The 26,525-nt window shown below is 47.2% G+C and overlaps 3 non-coding genes across 3 annotated transcripts; all 3 read left to right on the forward strand.

Moving 5' to 3' along the window:
• trnae-uuc (transfer RNA glutamic acid (anticodon UUC)) lies at positions 1-72 on the forward strand. Its single transcript has one exon. It is a non-coding gene; the product is annotated as a tRNA-Glu (tRNA).
• A 15,633-nt stretch (positions 73-15,705) lies between these two features.
• Positions 15,706-15,777, forward strand: trnah-gug (transfer RNA histidin (anticodon GUG)). The gene has a single exon. It is a non-coding gene; the product is annotated as a tRNA-His (tRNA).
• A 2,443-nt stretch (positions 15,778-18,220) lies between these two features.
• trnaf-gaa (transfer RNA phenylalanine (anticodon GAA)) lies at positions 18,221-18,293 on the forward strand. The gene has a single exon. It is a non-coding gene; the product is annotated as a tRNA-Phe (tRNA).
• Positions 18,294-26,525: the final 8,232 nt, after the last annotated feature.

The raw sequence follows: 26,525 nt of genomic DNA on the forward strand, positions 1-26,525 counted from the left end.
TCCCATATGGTCCAGCGGTGAGGATTCTTGGTTTTCACCCAGGCGGCCCGGGTTCGACTCCCGGTGTGGGAATTGTGAACTTTTAGTCCCAGCCTCCCAATTTGCCTGCAGTCCGGACTGTGGCTGCTGCTTCTGAGTTCGCACCACAATCACACTGAGAAATGAGGCAAACCACAGCACTTGAAGGGACAGTGCACCAAAAACCCAGTCCCACAAGCTGAAGGGAAGCAAGCAACAATGTCCCGACAGGTCACTCAGCAGCTCATGGCCAAGTGTTTGACTGCAGTCCTTTTATTATTTACTGTAAAACCCGAGCCTGAGTGAAACACGCACAGAACAATCTGGAAACACTCAGCGGGTCGGGCCCCATCTGCGGAGAGAACGGACCAATTAACTGAGAGTCTCAATGAGACAAGGAAAGAGACATGGCCCACTGTGAGAAACAAGGAACTTGCATTTGTATAGCACCTTTCACATCCTCAGGACATCCGAACGCACTTCACTAGAAGTTCAGTCACTATCGTTTTATAAGAGAACGTAGCAGCCAAGTTGTGTACAGCAAGATCCCACAAACAGTGATGCTATATTGAGCAGACCTCCTGTTTGTTGGGTGCTGATGGTTGGGGAAAGAATATTGGCCAGGACACCGGGAGAACTCCCTGCTCTTCACAAATTACCACTTAACACCTCATTCAAAGGACAGCACCTCTCACGATGCAGCTCCCTCTCAGAACGACACAGTCAGTCTGGATCATGTGTCCCAGTCCTGGAACGGGAGCTGGAACCCACACCCTTCTAAACACCAGCCTGACTCCCTGGGGTTACTCTCACCCTTGGCTAGTCATGAAACAGACTGTGCCACTCCCAGAGTAACTGATGACCACAGCCTCAGCCCTGGGTCCCGGTCTGCACCATAACCGCAGCCTGTTACCGCTCATCGAAAATGGCGTGGGATTCCTGAGTTCATTCTGTGATGTGCATTGAGGGAGTGGGACTCGCTGGATTGATCTTGCATAGAGCCGGTATGGACTCGATGGGCCAAAAGGCCTCCTTCCGTGCTGTAACGTTTCTATGATTCTATGTGGGTGGAGAGGGATACAAGGAAGTGATCAGAGATGGCCTTATCCATGATTGACACGATCGGGAGCAGAGAGGCCACGTGAGATGGCAAGGTCGAGGGACTGGCCATGAATATGGGTCGGGGAGTTTCTATGCAGGGAGAGATTAAGGGAGGATAAAGTATCACATAATAGACTTGTTAGCAAAATTGAAGCCCATGGGATTAAACGGACAATGGCAGCGTGGATCCAAATTTGGCTAAGGGGCAGAAAACAGAAAGTAGTGGTGAACAGTTGATTTTCAGACTGGAGGCAAGTATACAGTGGTGTCCCCCAGGGCTCGTTATTAGGACCACTGCTCTTTTTGATATATATTAATGACTGGGACTTGGGAGTACAGGGTATAATTTCAAGGTTTGCACATGACACGAAACTCAGAAATGTAATAAACAATGTGGAGGATAGTAACAGACTTCAGGAGGACACAGACAGACTGGTGAAATGGGCAGAAACATGGCAGATGAAATTTAATGCAGAGAATTGTGAAGTGATACATTATGGTAGGAAGAATGAGGAGAGAAAATAAAAAGTAAATGGTGCAATTTTAAAGGGAGTGCAGGAATAGAGAGACCTGGAGGTGTATGTACACAAATCTTTGAAGGTGGCAGGATAAGTTGAGAAGGCTGTTTAAAAAAGCAAATGGGGCCCTTGGCTTTATTAATTGTGGCACAGAATACAAAAGCAAGGAATTGATACTAAACCTTTATAAAACACTGGTTGGGCCTCAGCTGGAGTATTGTGTTCAATTCTGGACACCAAACATTGGGAAGGATGTCAAGGCCTTAGAGAGGGTGCAGAGGAGATTTACTAGAATGGTGCCAGGGATGAGGGACTTCAGTTATGTGGAGAGACTGATTAAAGTTCTCTCTGAACTGCCCCATCAAACACTCGCAGGACAGGTACAGCATGGGTTATATGCAGAATGAAGCTCCCTCTACACTGTCAAATCAAACATTCCCAGGGCAGGTACAACACGGGTTAGATACACAGTAATGCTTCCTCAACTCTGTGCAGTTTCGATCTCGCCTCAGATTTCAGATAAAAGGTTGCTTTGCTGCACAGTCTGCTGGTGTCTCTCTCTTTCTCTGTACTCAGTTACACCGCTCTCTACCTCCCTCTGCTGGTGTCTCTCTCTTTCTCTGTACTCAGTGACACCGCTCTCTACCTCCCTCTGCTGGTGCCTCACCTGACGAAGGAGAAAGCCTCCGAAAGCTGTCATTTTCAAATAAAATTGTTGGACAATAACCTGGTGTTGTCAGATTCTCTGCATTTCTCTGTTCTCAGTCACACCGCTCTCTACCTCCCTCTGCTGGTGTCTCTCTGTATCTCTGAACTCAGTTACACCGCTCTCTACCTCCCTCTGCTGGTGTCTCTCTGTATCTCTGTACTCAGTTACACCGCTCTCTACCTCCCTCTGCTGGTGTCTCTCTGTATCTCTGAACTCAGTTACACCGCTCTCTACCTCCCTCTGCTGGTGTCTCTTTGTATCTCTGTACTCAGTTACACCGCTCTCTACCTCCCTCTGCTGGTGTCTCTTTGTATCTCTGTACTCAGTTACACCGCTCTCTACCTCCCTCTGCTGGTGTCTCTTTGTATCTCTGTACTCAGTTACACCGCTCTCTACCTCCCTCTGCTGGTGTCTCTCTGTATCTCTGTACCCAGTTACACCGCTCTCTACCTCCCTCTGCTGGTGTCTCTCTGTATCTCTGTACTCAGTTACACGGCTCTCTACCTCCCTCTGCTGGTGTCTCTCTGTATCTCTGTACTCAGTTCAATCTGTTCCCGCAGCTCCTTCGGGAGTTTAATGATTTTGAAATGAAGATTTTTTCCTGTGTGACTTGTGAAGTTTTGATCAGTGAAATGTTTGTGAAAGAGAAGGATTGAGAGCCTTTAGTGTGGGACAGATGTTGTTTAACAGAGAAGCCACACGATGCGATAAATTGAGCAATGGTTTCTGGAGTGGAGCGGTTATCACATTTATCTCACACGCGAAAAGTCCCCGGTTCGATCCCAGATGAGAACGTTATTTGGGAATTTGCTCCGCTTGAATCTCCAGGGTGAGCTTTTTCTCCTGTGGGAAGCAGGCGATAATTGGCTTTTCCTGTTAAATTTGACCACGGCTGCACCACATTGCTTCAGGGAAGAAGCGATTTGGGAGAAGGGATGAGGGAAGAAAGTGCCCATGAACCTGATTAAATGAGGCCAAACACAAGATAATATTCAGATATCATCAGCTGAACATTAACATAATCTGAGCTCCGAGATCTGACCGGGTCCCATTCCCCCAGAGTGAGGAATGAGCGGGAGGGGAAATTCCACCCGGTTTCTATCTTTGTCCAAGGTGATGTCACAAAGTCCAATTTACAGTGGAGCCGAAATAGTTGAGTTTGGAGAGCGTGAGATTGAAGATCTAAAGGTCTCTGGGTTTGATTCTGTGTTCGGTCATTTTTGTTGCTTTGTTCTCGTTCTTTGAGTCGATTCTCGCATTTATTTACACTGAAATTTTAACCGGCACAGAAAGGTTGGGGAAGAAATAGACAGGCATCAAGAATGGGAAATATTGATAGTGTCTTTATTGAGCTTTTATTTCTCTTTTCTCTTCTGCCTTTTTCTCTGGAAATTGTCTCTCTCGGAGCCGGGAGACCATTTGATTTGAGGCATTTGTCCTGAACTGATGTCTTTTCCACATCTCGGGGCGGTCAGACCCGCTCTGTCTGTTACTACTTGTGACAATTGACTGGAACAGACCGCGAGTTAAACGTTTATTAGCAAACCGACAGAGAGAAAACACAACGGGAATCAAACTCATTGGGCATGATTTTATCGGGGAGGGGGGTCACGGGGTCATGAGGTCATGGGTGGGTCAGTCATCGGAGGGAGGGCTCAGTCATCGGGGGTCGGGTTCGGGAGTCATTGCAGGGGTCGGAGATCATGGGGTTCGTAGTTCGTGCAGGGGTGTCGGAGATTTGGAGGGGGTCGGCCGATCATCTGTATGGGATCACGGCAGGTTGGCTTGTTGGGCCTGCGGAAAGCACTCCTGCTCCTCCGGGCCACCAGCTGTGCTATAAAGGCACTTACCTGCTGTTTCGGGCCTTCTCGCCTCCTCTCATGTGGTGTGAAGGAGAAGGCCCAGGAATCCCGGCCCCAAGAGGTTAAAATAAAAAAGCTGTAACAATGGAGGCCCACATTCTAGCTACAAAAACACTCACACACAGACATATACAGACCAACATACACACACCAATAACATGAAAGTAACACAGGACGACTTGACAAACAGTGGAAGCAGCATGCTGCAGATAGAGCTAAGCGATCCCACAAACAACGGATCAGATCAAAGCTCTGCAGTCCTGCCACACCCATTTGTGAATGATGGTGGATAATTGAACAACTAACGGGAAGATGCTCGATGAACATCCCCATCCTCAATGATGGTCAAGCCCAGCACTTGAGTGCAAAGTTTTAGAAACCGTCTTCAGCCAGAAGTGCCGAGTGGATGATCCATCTCGGCCTCCTCCCGAAATCCCCACCATCGCAGAAGCCAGTCGAACATCGAGGTGAAGAGTGAAGCTGAGAGCAGATTTTAAAACCGCTGGAATATCAGTGAAATTAAATTGGGGAAAGTGGGAAACTCCGAATCAGTTTGACACTGTCCATTCCGCATCCAATATTGGAAATGGATGAGAGAAAAGCTTCGAAAGGCGGCGGAAGTTTAATCCCCCCGTCGGGGAATTGAACCCCGGTCTCCCGCGTGACAGGCGGGGATACTCACCACGATACTAACGAGGAACTGCTGCACCCACCGTGCACTCATCCCAGATGGTGTTGGACATGCTTCATGTATCAGTGCATTTCTTTTAACTATTTATTTGATGATAGTTTGTTTCATTTTCCACGGGCCACTCTTGAAAGAACCTTTTACATTTCCATCTCTTTGTTAGACAACGACAACTGACTCTGTCTTTCTTTCGTTCTTTCTATCTCTCTTCTCGTGGTGAGTTGCCCCGCCTCAGTCCGGGGTTTAATTCCCCGACGGGGAGGAAGCATTTATAAGACGCCAACTTTTAATTTTATGTCTTCGCCGAGCTTCTTCCTAAAAAAAAACTACAGAGAAAAAAAACAGGTGATTGTCACTTTCAGAATATTATTGTACGGAGACTATTTGAGGACTGGATGCAGAGCGATTGTGATTTTGACTTCCTCGTGGTTCAGGTGACAGATTAAAATTTCATTCATTTCCCTCGCGCAGGTTCAAATCTGACAGACTTCAGATCCCGTCATTTATCGACGTGTTCATCTCTGCGTTTCAAAATTCAACAAGTTTCTTGTCGAATTAATAATTCTGAAGTGAATTAAAATTCCACGGCATTGAACACCTCGAGTTTTATGCTCATTTTAATTGATCTTTGAGATTCCTCGAAATCTACGACAGAAATAGAACAAAAATCAGCCAAATTATCCATGTTCTGTCTCTCCATATTTCTGAGTCACTCCATGTGTATGCGTGTCTGTGTCTATCTGTCTGTGTTTGTGCCTCATATTTTCTTTGTTTTCTTGAGTCGGTCTTTCTCTGTCTCACTCTCTCCCGCACTCCCCACATCATGATCCAACATGAGATGGAAAAGTGGTCGGTAATTCTTCTTTCAACAGTGGTCCGTGGAAATTTAAACAAACTGTCACCAAAAGAATAGCTCAAACAGATTTCCTGAAACGTGAAGCATCTGTGGTGAACGTACATCCCCTTCCGGCACCAGTTCCTCGTTAGTGTCGTGGTGAGTATCAGTGTCTATCACCCTGGAGACTGGGGTCAATTCCCCGACGGGAAGGTCTGCCTTTAGAAGCTTCACTTTCATTTATCAGCAACATCGAATGAAGAAAATACAGTGAAAAACTGACTCGGACTTTTTCACTTTCTACGATTTAATTTCACTGATCTCCGAGCAGATTTTAAAATCCTCACCTCGATATCAGAACCACAATAATGAGGAAGAAATAAAACGCAGAATCGCCCTGTGAACAGACCCGGGCTAATTCACCAGCCCAAAACAGAGAGAGACAGAAAACTGCTCATTATTCCAGGATTATCCAGGAATCCAAAGATACCCCCGGTATCTCTTCTCGACCACAAACCGACTTCTTGCACCCCCTGCCTCCTCCACCCTCACCACAAAATTTGCGAGGAGCTCCTGGACTATTTTGTCACAAAGATTGAGACCATCCGTTCAGCTGCCGCTTCAGTGGAAAACTCTCCAGTGGCTGGAGTCAGAAGGAGCACAAAAGAAGATGGTAGTGGTTGTTGGAGGCCAATCATCTCAGCCCCAGGACATTGCTGCAGGAGTTCCTCAGGGCAGTGTCTTTGGCCCAACCATATTCAGCTGCTTCATCAATGAGCTTTCCCCCATCATAAGGTCAGAAATGGGGATGTTTGCTGATGATTGCGCAGTGTTCAGTTCCATTCGCAACCCCACAGATAAGAAGCAGTCCGTGCCCACATGCAGCAAGACCTGGACAATATCCAGGCTTGGGCTCATAAGTGGCAAGTAACATTCATGCCAGACAATTGCCAGGCAATGACAATCTCCAACAAGAGAGAGTCTGACCACCTCCCCTTGACATTCAACGGCACTACCATCGCCGAATCCCCCACCATCAACATCCTGGGTGTCACCATTGACCAGAAACTTAACTGGACCAGCCATATAAATACTGTGGCTACACGAGTAGGCCAGAAGCTGGGTATTCTGTGGTGAGTGACCCACCTCCGGACTCCCCAAAGCCTTTTCACCATCGACAAGGCACAAGTCAGGAGTGCAGCTCCAACAACACTCAAGAAGCTCGACACCATCCAGGACAAAGTAGCCCACTTGTTCGGCACCCCATCCACCACCCTAAACATTCACTCCCTTCACCACCAGCGCACTGTGGCTGCAGTGTGTACCATCCACAGGATGCACTGCAGCAACTCGCCAAGGCTTCTTCGACAGCACCTCCCAAACCCACGACCTCTAACATATAGAAGGACAAGGGCAGCAGGCACATGGGAACAACACCACCTGCACGTTCCCCTCCAAGTCACACACCATCCCGACTTGGAAATATATCACCGTTCCTTCATCGTCGCTGGGTCAAAATCCTGGAACTCCCTACCTAACAGCACTGTGGGAGAACCTTCACCACATGGACTGCAACAGTTCAAGAAGGCGGCTCACCACCACCTTCTCAAGGGCAATTCGGGATGGGCAATAAATGGTGGCCTCGCCAGCGACGCCCACATCCCATGAACGATTAAAAAAAGGCAGTAATGGCGCGGCTGGGATACAAAACCATGCTGGCAAAGCTCAATGGATTAGCAGTCCATCACCTCAACCACTCAGCCACCTGGTCGCAAGAACAGTGCAAAGAAAGCCCTTTTATTAGATTCTTTCAAGGCAAAAATCTTGGACTCAAAGGTCAGAGTCGGAAAGCCGCTTTTCAATCACCAGTTCCGAGATTCTGGACAACACCCTTGTGAAGCGGTAGCGTGGCCGAGCGGTCTGCGGCGCTGGATTTAGGCTCCAGTCTCTGCGCTGCCATAATCTGAGCTGTTGAACATTTTAGCCTCATCACCAAAATCTTTCTTTTCTCAGCAGTGTCATGCGTGCCATTAATGTTGTTGGGGCACAACTGCCACACCTCACGTGCTGCGTCGTGATCGTTTTGAGGTTCACACTCTGCGTTGTGGTCGCAGTAACATCGGAGCGAATCCGAGTCTCCACAGAGTTTCATTTACCGATTTTTTCCTTCGCCACATGTGCTGAGAGAATGCAGCAAGAAATCAATCTTCAGAACATGAAAGAAAAATGTTTTGGTGAAAACCTTTCAATTCCGTCAAATCCCAGCACTCTCACATGCCTGTACTTGATGTTCCACAGTTCAAACCCGCCTCTTCTCCCAGCTTTTTCTTCCTTCCACAGTCAATAGGCCGCCTTTCCTTTCCTCCTTCCATTTCATGGACACTTTCCTGCTCCATTGCCGACTCTAACATTCACTTTCACGATCTCACTCCTTTAAGTTTGTTCTGCTCCGACCGCTGTTTCTATTGGGCACATGTCCCATTCGCACCAATGTTCATTTGTGCCTTGAAACCAGTCGACACATTTCGATCTGCGTGACCGCTCGACAGGCAAACACGACGAAAGCAGGGCTGGTCTCTGGAAAGACAGCCGCCCGAATGTTCACGAAATTTACTTGGGGAATCTTGTGATCCAGGGGATGGTAACTGAAGAACTGGTTTTTGTTTTGATGTTTGTTGGCTCTTTTCTCTCAGCAGTTGATGTGCGTGAGTGACGGGCAGCGCTGCAGAGCTGCGAATGGCGGTTGAAAGGTGCACATTTGGCAAGTTGGGGCGGTGCAGTAAGATCGGAAGTGTTCCGCCTTGATCTTAATAGTTCTGTTGAAACGTGCGATTGAATCGAGTATAGGATAAATGTAAAGAGCGCCTGTGGGGAAAAAGGAGCGATTACAGGCCATGAGCGGAAGGTCTTTCAAAATCTCGTGGCGCAGGACGCTGTGTGCGGAAACGGCAGATTTTAAAGCGCGTGTGTTGGAAAGTGAAGTGTGATCTTGTGTGTGAGAAGAGCACAAGAAAGTTGTGCTTGAAGCTGCGCCCTTGAGGCAAGTTGCAGGTTGTCAGGAAAACTGCGATAGTGAAAGCACAAAAATAAACCCAGAATCTGCTGGCAACACTCAGCAGGTCAGGTAGTATCTGTGGGGAGATACTCAAGTATTTATCCAATTCTCCTTTTAAAGTTACGATTGAATCGAGCTCCACCATCCTTTAAGGCAGTGCGTTCCAGATCATAACAATTTGCTGTGTAAAAAAACCTGCTTATTTCCCTCTAGTACTTTTGCCAATTATCTTAAATCTGCGTCCGTTGGTTGCCGACCCTCCCGCCAGTGGGTGAAGTTTCTCCTTATTTACTCGATCAAAACCCCTCTTAATTTTGAACACGTGGATTACTTCTACCCTTAACCTTCATTGCTCGAAGCAGAACAATCCCAGGTTCTCGAGTCTCTCCACACAACTAAACCCCATCCCTGGTATAATTCTGGGAAATCTCCTCTCCATCCTCTCCAAGACCTTGACATCCTTAATAAGTTATAGTGCCCAGAATTGGACACAATACTTCAGATGAGGCCTGAACAATGATTTATAAACGTTTAACATAACTTCCTTGCTTTTGTACTCTATTTCTCCATTATTAAGCCAAGGAACCGGATGCTGTTTTAACGGTTTCACCAACTTGTGCTGCCACATTCAAAGATGTTGATGAAAACTGTCGAAACTTAACACTATACAAATGCATTAACACCCAAACAAGTAGTACAAGGTGAAACTTTATTGAACCCCAACTTGTATACAAGTGGATGTGCACCTCAAACAATGGTTGAGGGTGCAACTTCGCCGAGTCAATGAATCAGTTCATGTTTATACAATTCATGAGGCAACGCCCACCTGTTACAGAATATGGGCGTACACGTACATTCTTTATTGGCTCAGGTAGTTGGTCAATCAAGTAGTGAGCCAGCCGCCGAACATCCATCACCATCACGTCGGCCTGAGCAGATGTCAGCTATTTTCTTTCTCTCTGCATTCCTGTTCCTTGTTATCAGTAAGGCTGGAGCCAGTCTCAAGGCTTCATGGCCATTCATCAACTCTATTATTATTATATTCTGTCCTTCTCTCAAGGAAGGCCTGGCTGTGCTAGGCCTAATTATCAACATACCAAGGCTCAAACGCAATTACACAATTGTGCTTACTTTGTGTTTGTGGCTAATCCTATCATGTGAGTTAATAAAGAGTTAATATGGTCAAGTATCCCGTCATGCACTTCCACAAAATTACCAGTAACACATTGGGTGAGAACGGATAACAGAGCACAGGCCGGGATGGCGGAGAGAGACAGAGACACGTATTGTGATCTGTAACTTTTTATAAACACTTCAGTTTATTTCACTCCGTGTGCAACACCGTGCGATCTCCCCTGGTGTGTCAGGTTTCAGTGTTTATACAGAGTGTAATGTATTGAATTGTCTCTTGGATCACACGGGGTGGTAGACGGAGGTCTGTGTGCGGAGGGTTCGGGGGGTGAGCTCTGATTCCCGCCCTCTTCTGAATTGAAAGGAGAAAAGAATGAATGAGAGAGAGAAGCGATGTGGGAGAAGGGATGATGGAAGAATTTGTCCGTGAATTAATTAAAGTGGCCAAAAATAAGATAATATTAAGATATGATCAGCAGAACATTAATACAAGCTGTAAAACAAAAGCAAAATACTGCAGATGCTGGAAATCTGAAATAAAAACAGAAAATGCTGGAAATACTCAGCAGGTCAGGCAGCATCTGTGGAGAGAGTTCTGATGAAATGTCATCGGCCTGAAAGGATGTTTCTCTCGCCACAGATGCTGCCTGACCTGCTGAGTGTTTCCCGCATTTTCTGTTTTTATTATTAATATAACCTGAGCTCTCTCGAGCGTTCATTGGTCGATTCACTGATAAAGCTGGGAATTGAGGGGAAGCTGGTTCATGGCGAACCCCAGCTCTGAATCCCCCCGGCAGAGAGTTCAAGGAATGTTTAATATAAATGAGATTCAACGACAGGATCAGAAAATCTCTCCTTGATGGTCGGTCTCATTCTCCCGAAGTGAGGAATGAGCGGGAGGGGCAATTCCACCCGGGGTTATATTTTATTCCAAGAGGATGACCCAAAGGCCAGTTTAGAGTGGGGCTGAAACAGCTCGATTGGGCGAGCGTTCAACAGAAAATGTAAAGGTCCCTGGTTCGATCCTGGGTTTTAGCAGTTTTCTGTTATTTTGTTTCTTCTTCTGTGGGTCGATTCTCGAACATTTATTTACACTGACATTTTTACCCGACACTGAAAGGTTGGGGATGGAATAGAGAGACATCAAGGATGTCTGTATTTAGCTTTTTTTCCCCTATTTCCTTCTGCCTTTCTCTCTGGTTTTTGTCTCTCTCGGTGCCCGATGAACATTTGATTTGATGCATTTGTCCTAAACTGATGCCTTTTCCACATCTCAGGGCGGTCAGACACGCTCTGTCTGTCTGTTACTGCTTGTGACCATTAACGGGAACAGGCCGCGAGTTAAACATTTATCAGCAAACCGCCAGAGAGATAACACAGCGGGAATAAAACACATTGCCTCACATTGTTAGACACCGAGTGACACAGATTGTAATGTGTGTCAGGAAACAGACCCGGAAAACAGAGTCCGAGAAAGGAAAGAAATAGAGAGATAGAAAAGAGTGATAAAAAGAAAGAAAACCCTTTCTCCACCCCAACAACAACAACAACTTGCATTTATATCGCGCCTTGAACGGAGTAAAACGTCCCAAGGCGCTTCACAGGAGCGATTATCAAACAAAATGTGACACGGAGCCACATAAGGAGATATTGGGACAGGTGAGGTAGGTTTTAAGTGTCTTAAGGGAGGAGAGAGAGGTCGAGAGGCGGGGAGGTTCAGGGAGGGAAATCCAGAGCTTTGGGCCCAGTCGGTTGAAGTCACGGCCGCCAATGGTGGAGCGATGAAAATCGTGGATGCGCAAGAGGCCTATTTTTTCATGCCCTCTCTTTGCTTTCCTATTTTCCTTTTTAATTTCACCAACGTTTAATGATTTCTCACCATTTAAAACATATTCTGTTCTTTTATTCTTCCCATCAAAGTGAATAACCTCACATTTCCACACATTATACTCCATCTGCCACCTTCTTGCCCACTCACTTAACCTGTCTATCTCCCTTTGCAGACACTTTGTGTCCTCCTCACAGTTTACTTTCCTATCTATCTTTGTATCGTCAGCAAACTTGGACACATTGCACTCGGTCCCTTCATCTAATTCGTTAATACAGTTTGAAAATAGCTGACGCCCAAAAACGGCCGGCATTGCTCTCTGTTCAGTCAAGAGGAACTTCCCTGCCTGGAAATTGGTCCCAGCCTTGTTGAGGTGCAACACGTCCATCTTGTGCAGGTGTTTAATACTAATCAATGCACAATGAGGCCCTGGGAAAGCGAGTATCTCTCCACAGATACTACCTGACCTGCTGAGTGTTGCCAGCAGTTTCAGGGTTTATTTTTGTGCTTTCACTGGAGCAGGTTTCCTGACAACCTGCAACTTGCCTCAAGGTCGCAGCTTCAAGAACAACTTTCTTGTGCTCTTCTCACACACAAGATCGCACTTTACTTTCTGACACACGCTTTAAAATCTGCCGTTTCCACACACAGCGTCCTGCGCCACGAGAATTTGAAAGACCTTCTGCTCATGGCCTGTCCTCGCTCCTTTTTCCCCACAGGCGCTCTTTAGATTTATCCTCGACTCGCTTCAATCTCACGCTTCAACAGAAATATTAAGATCAAGGCGGAACACTTCCGATCTTACTGCACCGCCCCAACTTGCCAAATGTGCACCTTTCAACCGCCATTCGCAGCTCTGCAGCGCTGCCCGTCGCTCACGCAACTCAACTGTTCAGAGAAAAGAGCCAACAAGCATCAAAACAAAAACCAGTTCTTCAGTTACCATCCCCATGATCATAAGATCACCCAAGTGAATTTCGTGAACATTCGGGCGGCTGTCTTTCCAGAGACCAGCCCTGCTTTCGTCGTGTTTGTCTGTCGAGCGGTCACGCAGATCGAAATGTATCGACTGGTTTCAAGGCACAAATGAACATTGGTGTGAATGGGACATGTGCCCAATAGAAACAGCGGTCGGAGCAGAACAAAATTAAAGGCATAAGATCGTGAAAATGAATGTTAGAGTCGGCAATGTTCATGAAATGGAAGGAGGAAAGTAAAGGCGGCCTATTGACTGTGGAAGGAAGAAAAAGCTGGGAGAACAGGCGGGTTTGAACTGCGGCACATGAAATACAGGCATGTGAGAGTGCTAGGATTTGATGGAATATTTGGTTTTATTTCATGTATTAAAGATTGAAATATTACTGCATTCGATGAGCAAGAGAGGCAGAAGACAAAAACTATGCCGTGACTCGGATTCGAACCGAGGTTGCTGCGGCCACAACGCAGAGTACTAACCACTATACGATCACTCCACCACACCACAACTGGAACTGCTCTACCTATAGTATTTATAAAGCTCCTTTAAGGTAGCAAAAGATCCCAAGGGGCTTCACAGTCACGTTTTCAAACAAAATTTGACACAACCACAGAAGGAGATATTAGAAGCAAAATACTGCCGATGCTGGAAATTTGAAAAAAAAAACAGAAAATTTTGTAAATAATCAGCAAGTCAGGCAGCGTCTGTGGAGAGAGAAACAGAGTTAACGTTTCAGGTCGATGATCCGTCGTCAGAACTGGAAAAGGTTGAAGATTAAACAGAAATTGTGCACTTTGACTGATACTTCACGTTATTCACATCTTACACTCGCAACACCTCCGGCCGCCAATCAGGACTTTGCTGATTTGAGCAGAGTTCAGTGAGCAATGCAAAATTCATCCACCGTGGCTTCGGATTGGACTGAAACCCAGGACTTCTGGATGAATATAATGAAGGAACCAACACATCAAACGGTAAATGCAATAATGGCGCGGATGGGATAAAAACCATGCGTGGAGAGAGAGGTCGAGAGTGAGCATGTGGCGGTGCGTGGCGTTGAGCGTGGATCTCAGGAAGCGGCGGGAGCAGTGGTTGGAGGAACGCTGAATATCATGGAGATATCTGGAATCATGGGTGGATCCGAAACATGAAGGGTGGAATTTAAGTTGGAATCCATGTGGAATAAGTCGGAGCCGGACACAGTTGCTGAGGAAGGAGATGTGTCTGTGAAAGTGAGTTTTAGTAGAAACCTGATCAAACACTCTGTCTTCAGCAGCACCGACTCTCTCTACTTCAGAGCTGTCCTGGTCCGCAGTTCCATTTCATCCTTCGCCGCATCGGGCGCTTCAACAAAAAACTTTTTTTCTTCCTTTCAGGTGTCAAGGACCGCAAGTTTCAACAACTCTTAGATACCAACACCCCTCCCGATCCTTCTTCCCCTTCACTTTCCTCTGACCCCACCCCTCCCTCCAATCTCTTTGTCGTGTTTTCACCATTCCCTCTGACCTTCCCCTCTCTGGCCCCAAACTTCAGTCCTCAGCAAAGGCCTCAGCTTCATCCCCGTACGCCCCCACCTCAATGAGTTTCGAGCTGGACTCGATGCTGAGCTCTTCTTCCGTCACCTTCACCTCCGCGCCCATTTCATTGACCAGGAGTCTTCCCCCCGCACAGCGGACCCTTTCTCCCTTCTTCAGAATTCTCGGTCCACCTGGACCCCTCCCTCTATCCTCTTACCCTCTCTTGATCTTTTCATTGGGAACTGCCGGCGTGACATCAGCCGTCTCAATTTCTCTGCTCCCCTCACTCACTCTAACCTCCCTCCCTCTGAACTTGCAGCACTCCGTTCTCTCGAGTCCAACCCTGACATTGTCATTAAACCTGCTGACAAGGGCGGTGCTGTTGTTGTTGTGAGGTGAGTCGACCTCTACCTAGTGGAGGCTGAACACCAACTCTCCGATACCTCCTCCTACCTTCCCCTGGACCATGACCCCACCACCGAACATCAAGCCATCACTGACCGCCTCCTCTGGAGATCTTCCCCCCACGGCCTCCAACCTCACAGTCCCCAAACCCTGCTTCTACCTCCTTCCCAAGATCCAAAAACAGGACTGTCCCAGTTGATCCATCGTCTCAGCCTGTTCTTGCCCCGCGGAACAAATTTCTTCCTATTTCGACTCTACTTTCTCTCCCCTCGTCCAGTTTATTCTCTATCCGTAACTCATCCGATTCCTTCCGCCACTTGAACAATTTCCAGTTCCCCGGTCCTAACCCCCTCCTTTTCACCATGAACATCCAGTCCATCTACACCTGCATCCCCCACCAGGACCGCCTGCGGGCCCCCTGCCTCTTCCACGAACGAGAGCCCAAACAATCACCATCCACCACCACCCTCCTCCGCCTGGCTGAACTTGTTCTTACGGTGAACAACTTCTCCTTTGACTCCACTCACTTCCTCCAAATAAAAGATGTCGCTATGGGAACCCCTATGGTGGTTCTCATGTTGCCAATAGCAGCTCCTCTGGACCCATCTTTTGTTTCTTTACTTGTCCCATTCCCACCCTCCTTGCCTTGCACCATCATTCCTTTTGTTATTTAATCACTCCTGCCCCCACACCCTATCAGAGACCTTCCCTTTTGTTCTTTCCTCCCCTCCCCTTCCTCCCCCATCCCTTTCCCTGACTCTGTATTTGCTTAAAAACTGTTTAATCTTCAAGCTTTTCCAGTTCTGACGAAGTGTCATCGACCTGAAAAGTTAACTCTGTTTCTCTCTCCACAGACGCTGCCTGACTTGATGATTATTTACAGCATTTTCTGGTTTTATTTCAAATTTCCAGCATCGGCAGTATTTTGCTTCGAATATCTCCTTCTGTGGCTCGGGGTCAAATTTTTTTCAAAAAGCTCCTGTGAAGCGCCTTGCGACGTTTTGCTACGTTAATGGCGCTATTTCAATAGTTCGGGCAGCAACTCAATCACCGACATGTGGTGCCGTGATCGTATAGTGGTTAGTACTCTGCGTTGTGGCCGCAGCAACCTCGGTTCGAATCCGAGTCACGGCATAGTGTACGCTGCTTCTTTTGTTCTCTCCCGCGCTTGCGAATATCATGCAATAATATATCAATATTGAACACATGAGAAAAACATTTTTTGTTGGTGGCGAAAACCTATTTATTCCATCAAATCCCAGCACTCTCACATGCCTGTACTTGATGTTCCACAGTTCAAACCCGCCTCTTCTCCCAGCTTTTTCTTCCTTCCTCGGTCAATGGGCCGCCTTTCCTTTCCTCCTCCCATTTCATGGACACTTTCCTGCTCCATTGCCGACTCTAACATTCACTTTCACGATCTCACGCCTTTAAGATTGTTCTGCTCCGACCGCTGTTTCTATTGGGCACATGTCCCATTCGCACCAATGTTCATTTGTGCCTTGAAACCAATCGATACATTTTGATCTGCGTGACCGCTCGACAGACAAACACGACGAAAGCAGGGCTGGTCTCTGGAAAGACAGCCGCCCGAATGTTCACGAAATTTACTTGGTGAGTCTTGTGATCCAGGGGATGGTAACTGAAGAACTGTTTTTTGTTTTGATGCTTGTTGGCTCTTTTCTCTCAGCAGTTGAGGTGCGTGAGCGACGGGCAGCGCAACAGAGCTGCGAATGGCGGTTGAAATGGCAAGTTGGGGCGGTGCAGTAAGATCGGAAGTGTTCCGCCTTGATCTTAATAGTTCTGTTGAAACATGCGATTGAATCGAGTAGAGGATAAATGTAAAGAGCGCCAGTGGGGAAAAAGGAGCGATTCCAGGCCATCAGCGAAAGGTCTTTCAAATTCTCGTGGCGCAGGACGCTGTGTGCGGAAACGGCAGATTTTAAAGCGCGTGTGTCGGAAAGTAAAGTGCGATCTTGTGTGTGAGAAGAGCACAAGAAAGTTGTGCTTGAAGCTGCGCCCTTGAGGCAAGTTGCAGGTTGTCAGGAAAACTGCGATAGTGAAAACTCAGAAATAAACCCAGAAACTGCTGGCAACACTCAGCAGGTCAGGTAGTATCTGTGGAGAGATACTCAAGTATTTATCCAATTCTCGTTTTAAAGTTACGATTGAATCGAGCTCCACCATCCTTTAAGGCAGAGCGTTCCAGATCATAACAATTCGCTGTGTAAAAAAAATCTCCGTATTTCCTTCTAGTTCTTTTGCCAATTATCTTAAATCTGCGTCCGTTGGTTGCCGACCCTCCCGCCAGTGGGTGAAGTTTCTCCTTATTCACTCGATCAAAACCCCTCTTAATTTTGAACACGTGGATTACTTCTACCCTTAACCTTCATTGCTCGAAGCAGAACAATCCCAGGTTCTCGAGTCTCTCCACACAACTAAACCCCACCCCTGGTATAATTCTGGTAAATCTCCTCTCCATCTTCTCCAAGACCTTGACCTCCTTAATAAATTATAGTGCCCAGAATTGGACAAAATACTTCATATGAGGCCTGAACAATGATTTATAAACGTTTAACATAACTTCCTTGCTTTTGTACTCTTATTTCTCTATTATTAAGCCAAGGAACCGGATGCTGTTTGAACGGTTTCACCAACTTCTGCTGCCACATTCAAAGATGTTGATGAAAATTCCCAGGAACACATTGGGTGAGATCGGATAACACAGCACCGGCTGGGGATGGTGGAGAGAGACAGAGACACGGGTTGTGATCTGTAACTTTTTATAAACACTTCAGTTTATTTCACTCCGTGTCCAACACCGTGCGATCTCCCCTGGTGTGTCAGCTTTCTGTGTTTATACAGAGTGTAATGTATTGAATTGTCTCTTGGATCACACGGGGTGGTAGACGGGGGTCTGTGTGCGGAGGGTTCGGGGGGTGAGCTCTGATTCCCGCCCTCTTCTGGATTGAAAGGAGAAAAGAATGAATGAGAGAGAGAAGCGATGTGGGAGAAGGGCTGATGGAAGAATTTGTCCATGAACCTGATTAAAGTGGCCCAAAAACAAGATAATATTAAGATATCATCAGCAGAACATTAATACAAGCTGTAAAACAAAAACAAAATACTGCAGATGCTGGAAATCTGAAGTAAAAACAGAAAATGCTGGAAATACTCAGCAGGTCAGGCAGCATCTGTGGAGAGAGTTCTGATGAAAGGTCATCGACCTGAAAGGATGTTTCTCTCTCCACAGATGCTGCCTGACCTGCTGAGTGTTTCCCGCATTTTCTGTTTTTATTATTAATATAACCTGAGCTCTGTCGAGCGTTTGTTGGTCGATTCACTGATAAAGCTGGGAATTGAGGGGAAGCTGGTTCATGGCGAACCCCAGCTCTGAATCCCCCCGGCAGAGAGTTCAAGGAATGTTTAATATAAATGAGATTCAACGACAGTCTCAGAAAATCTCTCCTTGATGGTCGGTCTCATTCTCCCGAAGTGAGGAATGAGCGGGAGGGGCAATTCCACCCGGGGTTATATTTTATTCCAAGAGGGTGATCAAAAGGAAATTAAGAGTGGGGCCGAAATAGCTCAGTTGGGAGAGCGTTAGAGTGAACATCTCAAGGTCCCTGATTTGATCCCGGGTTTCGGCAGTTTTGGGTTATTTTGTTTCTTCTTCGGGCCGATTCTCGAACATTTATTTGCACTGACATTTTTACCCGACACTGAACGGTTGGGGATGGAATAGAGAGACATCAAGGATGTCTGTATTTAGCTTTAATTTCTCTATTTCCTTCTGCCTTTCTCTCTGGTTCTTGTCTCTCTCGGTGCTCGATGAACATTTGATTTGATGCATTTGCCCTGAACTGATGCCTTTTCCACATCTCAGGGCGGTCAGACACGCTCTGTCTGTCTGTTACTGCTTGTGACCATTAATGGGAACAGGCCGCGAGTTAAACATTTATCAGCAAACCGCCAGAGAGATAACACAGCGGGAATAAAACACATTGCCTCACATTGTTAGACACCGAGTGACACAGATTGTAATGTGTGTCAGTAAACAGACCCGGAAAACAGAGTCCGAGAAAGGAAAGAAATAGAGAGATAGAAAAGAGTCATAAAAAGAAAGAAAACGCTTTCTCCACCCCAACAACAACAACTTGCATTGATATCGCGCCTTTAACGGAGTAAAACGTCCCAAGCCACAGGAGCGATTATCAAACAAAATGTGACACGGAGCCACATAAGGAGATATTGGGACAGGTGAGGTAGGTTTTAAGTGTCTTAAGGGAGGAGAGAGAGGCAGAGAGGCGGGAGGTTTAGGGAGGGAAATCCAGAGCTTTGGGCCCAGACGGTTGAAGGCACGGCCGCCAATGGTGGAGCGATGAAAATCGTGGATGCGCAAGAGGCCTGAATTGGAGGAGCTCAGAGATCTCGGAGGGTTGTCGGGGTGGAGCAGGTTACAGAGATAGGGAGGGGCGAGGTCATGGAGGGATTTGAACACGAGGATGATAATTTAAAATTTGAGATGTTGGTGGACTGGGAGCCAATGTAGGTCAGCGAGCAGAGGGGTTCTCCTCCTGAACGGTGGTTTGAATGTTCGGGGGGCGGGGCTGTGAAAAATATCTCGATTTAATATAATGATCCCACTTTTCAACTACCCCGAATTATTACAATGCTGACCTGGAACAATCTAGAACATACCGCAAAACAAGACATTATGATCAAAGGTCACTTTAGCAAGGAGTTTAGAAGATTCTTCTAAGAAGGAGAAGGCTGAAGAAATGGACTGTGAACATTTCATGACGGCCTATTTATTTGTGTCCAGGGAGAGGGATGAGACACATGAAATGTTTCACACATTTCAAATCTCCGCGGTCAGACTGCCGATTGTTTATTGATCAGGAAGATGGCTGGTAATAATCTGAGACCCAGTGAAGAGGTGAGAACAGAGCAGCAGGGAATGATCCCAGAACAATAGGAGCCAGCAGCTCACCGTCTGGTCCCTGTGTCAGGGACAATACACAACACCTCAGCTCCAGACCAGGAACAGAGAGCTGCTGTTAACGTGGCCCAGCCCTCGCTAACTGCTGCAACTGTGGGATGGAAATCAGACTTTGGGTCTCGGAGGCTGCTTTAGGGGCTCAGTGGCTCATCGAAAGAATAATTTCCATTAAAGAGCAGGGCTCTGCTCCATCACAGACTGATACTGTACAGTACATGGCAGAGTAAAGCTCCCTCTGCACTGTGCCATCAAACATTCCGGGGGCAGGTACATCAAGGGTTAGATCAAGATTAAATCTCCCTCTACACTGTCACAGAGGATGTCATTTGTGACTTTGACAAGGGCCGTTTCAGTACAGTGGCAGGAGTGGAAACCTGATTGGAGGGATTCAAACATGGTGTTGTGGGAAAGATGGACATGGATTTGGGAGGTGACAAGACTTTGGAGAGGAAAGGGAGGTGGGAGATGGGGTGGTAGTTTACAAGGACACAGGGGTCAAGGGTGGGTCTTTTGAGAAGGAGGGTGATGACGGCATATTTGATGGGGAGGGGGACAGTACCTGAGGAGAGGAGACCATTAACAATGTCAGCTAACATGGGGCCAGGAAGGGAGGTTGTGTGGTCAGCAGATTGTTGGGAATAGGGTCGAGGGAGTAGGAGGTGGGTCTCATGGTCAAGATGAGCTCAGAGAGGGCATGAGGGGAGATAGGAGAGAAACTTGGTGAGCTCGGGGAAGGGAGGCGAGCGGCAGAGGCAGCTGAATGGATGGTCTCAATCTCAGTGACAAAGAAGTCCATGAGCTCCTCGCACTTTTTGTTGGAGGTGAGGGTGGAGGAGTGAGGGGAGTGGGGTTTAAGAAGACGGTTTGTAGTGGAGAAGAGAAGCCGGGGGTTATCTTTACATTCCAGGATGATCCTGGAATAGTGAGCAGTTTTGTCAGAGGAGACAGGACCCGATAGTACTTTATGTGGTCCAGCCAGATCTGGCGATGAATGGCCAAAGCAGTTGTCCACCATAAACTTTCAAAGCTGTGTCCCTTGGACTTAAGGAAGCAGAAATGAGGGCAGACCCAGGGGGATTGACCAGGGTGAGGGAGAGTGATGGCTTTAATGGGTACAAGGGCGTCAAAGGTGTAGGTGAGGGTGTGATTGAGCAAATCAGTAGCTGCAGAAATGTCGTGGTGAATGAAGGGACAAAGTCCAGAGAGTTGGGAATTTGAAAGTGCCGTTGTAAGTGACCTGGGGGAGGGTTTTTTCCAGGGATGAACACAGAAGGAAGTGGGTTAGTCCCACTCCCCGGCTCTTTCCCCACAGCCCTGCAATTTATTACACGTCAACTATTTATCCAATTCCCTTTTGAAAGTTACTATTGAACCTGCTTCCACCTCCCTTTCAGGCAGTGCATTCCAGATCATAACAACTCGCTGTGTAAAAAAATCTCTCCAAATCCCCCAATGATTTCTTTCAATTTATCTGAAATCTGTGACCTCTGGTTATTAACCATTCCATCACTGGAAACAATTTCTCTTTACACACTCTGTCAAAACCTTTCATAATTGTGAATACCTCCTTTGAATCGTCCGTTAACTTTCCGGTTGTAGTCTCAGTGCCCTTCCTGCTCGTGCTTTATTTCAGTTCCCATGTGGTCCAGCGGTTAGGATTCTTGGTTTTTACCCAGGTGGCACGGCTTCGATTCCCGGTGTGGGAATAGTTTACTTTTAGTTTCAGCCTCCCAATTTGCCTGCAGTCCAGGCTGTGGCTGCTGCTTTCTCTCTCATTTCTGTGTCAGTCCCACAATCACACTGAGAAATGAGGCAACAGTGCACCAAAAACTGAAGGGAAGCAAGCAACAATGTCACGACAGGTTGGGCAGCAGCTCATGGCCAAGTGTTTGACTACAGTCCTTTTATTATTTACTGTAAAGCCCGAGTCTGAGTGAAACACACACAGAACATTCGGGAAACACTCAGTGAGTCGGGCCCCATCTGCGCAGAGAACGGACCAATCAACTGAGAGTCTCAATGAGACGAGGAGCGAGACACGGCCCCCTGTGAGAAACAAGGAACTTGCATTTGTATGGCACCTTTCACATCCTCAGGACATCCCAACGCACTTCACTAGAAGTTCAGTCACTATCGTTTTTAAGAGAAGGTAGCAGACAAGTTGTGTACAGCAAGATCCCACAAACAGTGATGAGATATTGAGCCGATCTCCTGTTTGTTGGGTGCTGATGGTCGAGGGAAGAATGTTGGCCAGGACACCGGGAGAACTCCCTGCTCTTCACAAATTGCCACGGGATCTTTTACACCTCGGAGCAGAAAGAAGGGACCCCCATTAAACACCTCATTCAAAGGACAGCACCTCTCACGATGCAGCTCCCTTTCAGCACGACACAGTCAGTCTGGATCATGTGTCCCAGTCCTGGAACTGGAGCTGGAACCCACACCCTTCTAAACACCATCCTGACTCTCTGGTGTTACTCTCACCCCCGGCTAGTCATGAACCAGACTGTGCCACTCCCAGAGTAACTGATGACCACAGCCTCAGCCCTGGGTCCCGGTCTGCACCATAACCGCAGCCTGATACCGCTCATAGAAAGTGGCGTGGGATTCCTGAGTTCATTCTGTGATGTGCATTGGGGGAGTGGGACTAGCTGGATTGATCTTGCATGGAGCCGATTAGGACTCGATGTGCCAAATGGCCTCAAACCATGCTGTGACCTTTCTATGATTCTCTGATTCCATGTGGGTGGAGAGGGTTACAAGGAAGTGATCAGAGATGGCCTTATCCATGATTGACACGATCAGGAGAAGAGAGACCACGTGAGATGGCAAGGTCGAGGGGGTGGCCATGAATATGGGTCGGGGAGTTTCTATGCAGGGAGAGATTAAGGGAGGATAAAGTATCACACAATAGACTTGTTAGCAAAATTGAAGCCCATGGGATTAAACGGACAATGTCAGCATGGATACAAAATTGGCTAAGGAGCAGAAAACAGAGAGGAGTGGTGAACGGTTGTTTTTCAGACTGGAGGCAAGTATACAGTGGTGCCCCCCAGGGCTCGGTATTCGGACCACTGCTCTTTTTAATATATATTAATGACCGGGACTTGGGAGTACAGGGTATAATTTCAAAGTTTGCAGATGACACGAAACTCAGAAATGTAATAAACAATGTTGAGGATGGTAACAGACTTCAGGAGGACACAGACAGACTGGTGAAATGGGCAGATGAAATTTAATGCAGAGAATTGTGAATTGATACATTTTGGTAGGAAGAATGAGGAGAGGCAATTTAAACGAAATGGCACAATTTTAAAGGGAGTGCAGGAATCGAGAGAACTGGGGGTGTAGTTACACAAATCTTGGAAGGTGGCAGGACAAGTTGAGAAGGCAGTTAAAAAAGCAAATGGGGCCCTTTGCTTTATTAATTGAGGCATTGAATACAAAAGCAAGGAATTGATACAAAACCTTTATAAAACACTGGTGAGGCCTCAGCTGGAGTATTGTGTTTAATTCTGGGCACGTAACATGAAGAAGGATGTCAAGGCCTCAGAGAGGGTGCAGAGGAGATTTATTAGAATGGTACCAGGGATGAGGGACTTCAGTTATGTGGAGAGACTGATTAAAGTTCCATCTGAACTGCCCCATCAAACACTCCCAGGACAGGTACAGCACGGGTTAGATGCAGAATGAAGCTCCCTCCACACTGTCAAATCAAACACTCCCAGGGCAGGTAAAACACGGGTTAGATACACAGTAATGCTTCCTCTACTCTGTGCAGTTTATATCTCGCCTCAGATTTCAGATAAAAGGTTGGTTTCCTGGACACTCTGCTGGTGTCTCTCTGCATCTCTGTACTCAGTTACACCGCTCTCTACCTCCCTCTGCTGGTGTCTCTCTGTATCTCTGTACCCAGTTGCACCGCTCTCTACCTCCCTCTGCTGGTGTCTCTCTGTATCTCTGTACTCAGTTACACCGCTCTCTACCTCCCTCTGCTGGTGTCTCTCTGTATTTCTGTACTCATTTACACCGCTCTCTACCTCCCTCTGCTGGTGTGTCTCTGTATCTCTGTACTCAGTTACACCGCTCTCTACCTCCCTCTGCTGGTGTCTCTCTGTATCTCTGTACTCAGTTAAACCGCTCTCTACCTCCCTCTGCTGGTGTCTCTCTGGATCTCTGTACTCAGTTACACCGCTCTCTACCTCCCTCTGCTGGTGTCTCTCTGTATCTCTGTGCTCAGTTACACCGCTCTCTACCTCCCTCTGCTGGTGTCTCTCTGTATTTCTGTACTCATTTACACCGCTCTCTACCTCCCTCTGCTGGTGTGTCTCTGTATCTCTGTACTCAGTTACACCGCTCTCTACCTCCCTCTGCTGGTGTCTCTCTGTATCTCTGTACTCAGTTACACCGCTCTCTACCTCCCTCTGCTGGTGTCTCTCTGGATCTCTGTACTCAGTTACACCGCTCTCTACCTCCCTCTGCTGGTGTCTCTCTGTATCTCTGTACTCAGTTACACCGCTCTCTACCTCCCTCTGCTGGTGTCTCTCTGTATCTCTGTACTCAGTTACACCGCTCTCTACCTCCCTCTGCTGGTGTCTCTCCGCATCTCTGTACTCAGTTACACCGCTCTCTACCTCCCTCTGCTGGTGTGTCTCTGTATCTCTGTACTCAGTTACACCGCTCTCTACCTCCCTCTGCTGGCGTCTCTCTGTATCTCTGTACTCAGTTACACCGCTCTCTACCTCCCTCTGCTGGTGTCTCTCTGTATCTCTGTACTCAGTTACACGGCTCTCTAACTCCCTCTGCTGGTGTCTCTCTGTATCTCTGTACCCAGTTACACCGCTCTCTACCTCCCTCTGCTGGTGTCTCTCTGTATCTCTGTACTCAGTTACACCGCTCTCTACCTCCCTCTGCTGGTGTCTCTCTGTATCTCTGTACTCAGTGACACCGCTCAGTCTGTCCCCGCAGCTCCTTCGGGAGTTTAATGATTTTGAAATTAAGTCTTTTTCCTCTGTGACTTGTGAAGTTTTGGTCAGTGAAATGTTTGAGAAAGAGATGGAATGAGAGCTTTAAGTGTGGGACAGAAGTTGTTTAACGGAGAAGGCACACGATGCCTTAAATTGAGCAGTGGTTTCCCGAGTGCAGCGGTTATCATGGATACATCACTCATGAAAAGTCTCTGATTCAATCCCGGGCGGGACCATTATTTGGGAAATTGCTCCGCGTGAATCTCCAGGATGAGTTTCTTCTCCTGTGAAAAGCGGGCGATAATTGATTTTTCCTGTTAAATTTGGCAACCGCTGCACCACATTCCTTTCAGGGAGAAGGGATGATGGAAGAAAGTGCCCATGAACCTGATTAAATGAGGCCAAACACAAGATAATATTAAGATGTCATCAGCTGAACATTAACATAACCTGAGCTCCGAGATCTGACCGGGTCCCATTCCCCCAGAGTGAGGAATGAGCGGGAGGGGAAATTCCACCCGGTTTATATTTTTGTCCAAGGTGATGTCACAAAGTCCAATTTGCAGTGGAGTCGAAATAGTTGAGTTTGGAGAGCGTGAGATTGAAGATCTGAAGGTCTCTGGGTTTGATTCTGTGTTCGGTGATTTTTGTTGCTCTGTTCTCGTTCTTTGAGTCGATTCTCGCATTTATTTCACTGAAATTTTAACCGGCACAGAAAGGTTGGGGAAGAAATAGACAGGCATCAACAATGGGAAATATTGATAGTGTCTTTATTGAGTTTTTATTTCTCTTTTCTCTTCTGCCTTTTTCTCTGGAATTTCTCTCTCTCGGTGCCGGGAGACCATTTGATTTGAGGCATTTGTCCTAAACTGATGTCTTTTCCACATCTCGGGGCGGTCAGACCCGCTCTGTCTGTTACTACTTGTGACCATTGACGGGAACAGGCCGCGAGTTAAACGTTTATCAGCAAACCGACAGAGAGATAACACAACGGGAATCAAACCCATTGGGCATGATTTTATCGGGGATGGGGGTCACGGGGGTCATGAGGTCATGGGTGGGTCACTCATCGGGGGCATCGGCGAGTCAGTCATCGGGGGTCGGGGGTCATCGCGGGGGTCGGAGATCATGGGGTTTGTCGCTCGTGCAGGGGTGTCGGAGATTTGGAGGGGGTCGGCCGATCGCCTGTGTGGGATCACGGCCGGTTGGCTTGTTGGGCCAGGGGGAAGCACTCCTGTTCCTCCGGGCCCACAAGCTGTGCGATAAAGGCATTTACCTGCTGTTTCGGGCCTTCTCGCCTCCTCTCATGTGGTGTGAAGGAGAAGGCCCAGGAATCCCGGCCCCCAAGAGTTTAAAATAAAAAAGCTGTAAAAATGGAAGCCCACATGCTAGCGACATAAACACTCACACACAGACATATACACACAAACATACACACACCAATAACATGAAAGTAACACAGGACTACTTGACAAACAGCATGCTGCAGATAGAGCGAAGCGATCCCACAAACAACGGATCAGATCAAAGCTCTGCAGTCCTGCCACACCCATTTGTGAATGATGGTGGATAATTAAACAACGAACGGGAAGAGGCTCCATGAACATCCCCATCCTCAATGATGGTAAAGCCCAGCACGTGAGTGCAAAGTTTTAGAAACCGTCTTTAGCCAGAAGTGCCGAGTGGATGATCCATCTCGGCCTCCTCCCAAAATCCCCACCATCACAGAAGCCAGTCGAACATCGAGGTGAAGAGTGAAGCTGAGAGCAGATTTTAAATACGCTGGAATATCAGTGAAATTAAATTGGCGAAAGTGGGAAACTCCGAGTCAGTTTTACACTGTATATTCCGCATCCAATATTGGAGATAAAAGCTTTGGAAGGCGGCGAAAGTTTAAACCCCCCGTCGGGGAA

The sequence above is a fragment of the Heptranchias perlo genome, chromosome 35 (assembly GCF_035084215.1).
Source record: "Heptranchias perlo isolate sHepPer1 chromosome 35, sHepPer1.hap1, whole genome shotgun sequence".
NCBI lineage: Eukaryota > Metazoa > Chordata > Chondrichthyes > Hexanchiformes > Hexanchidae > Heptranchias > Heptranchias perlo.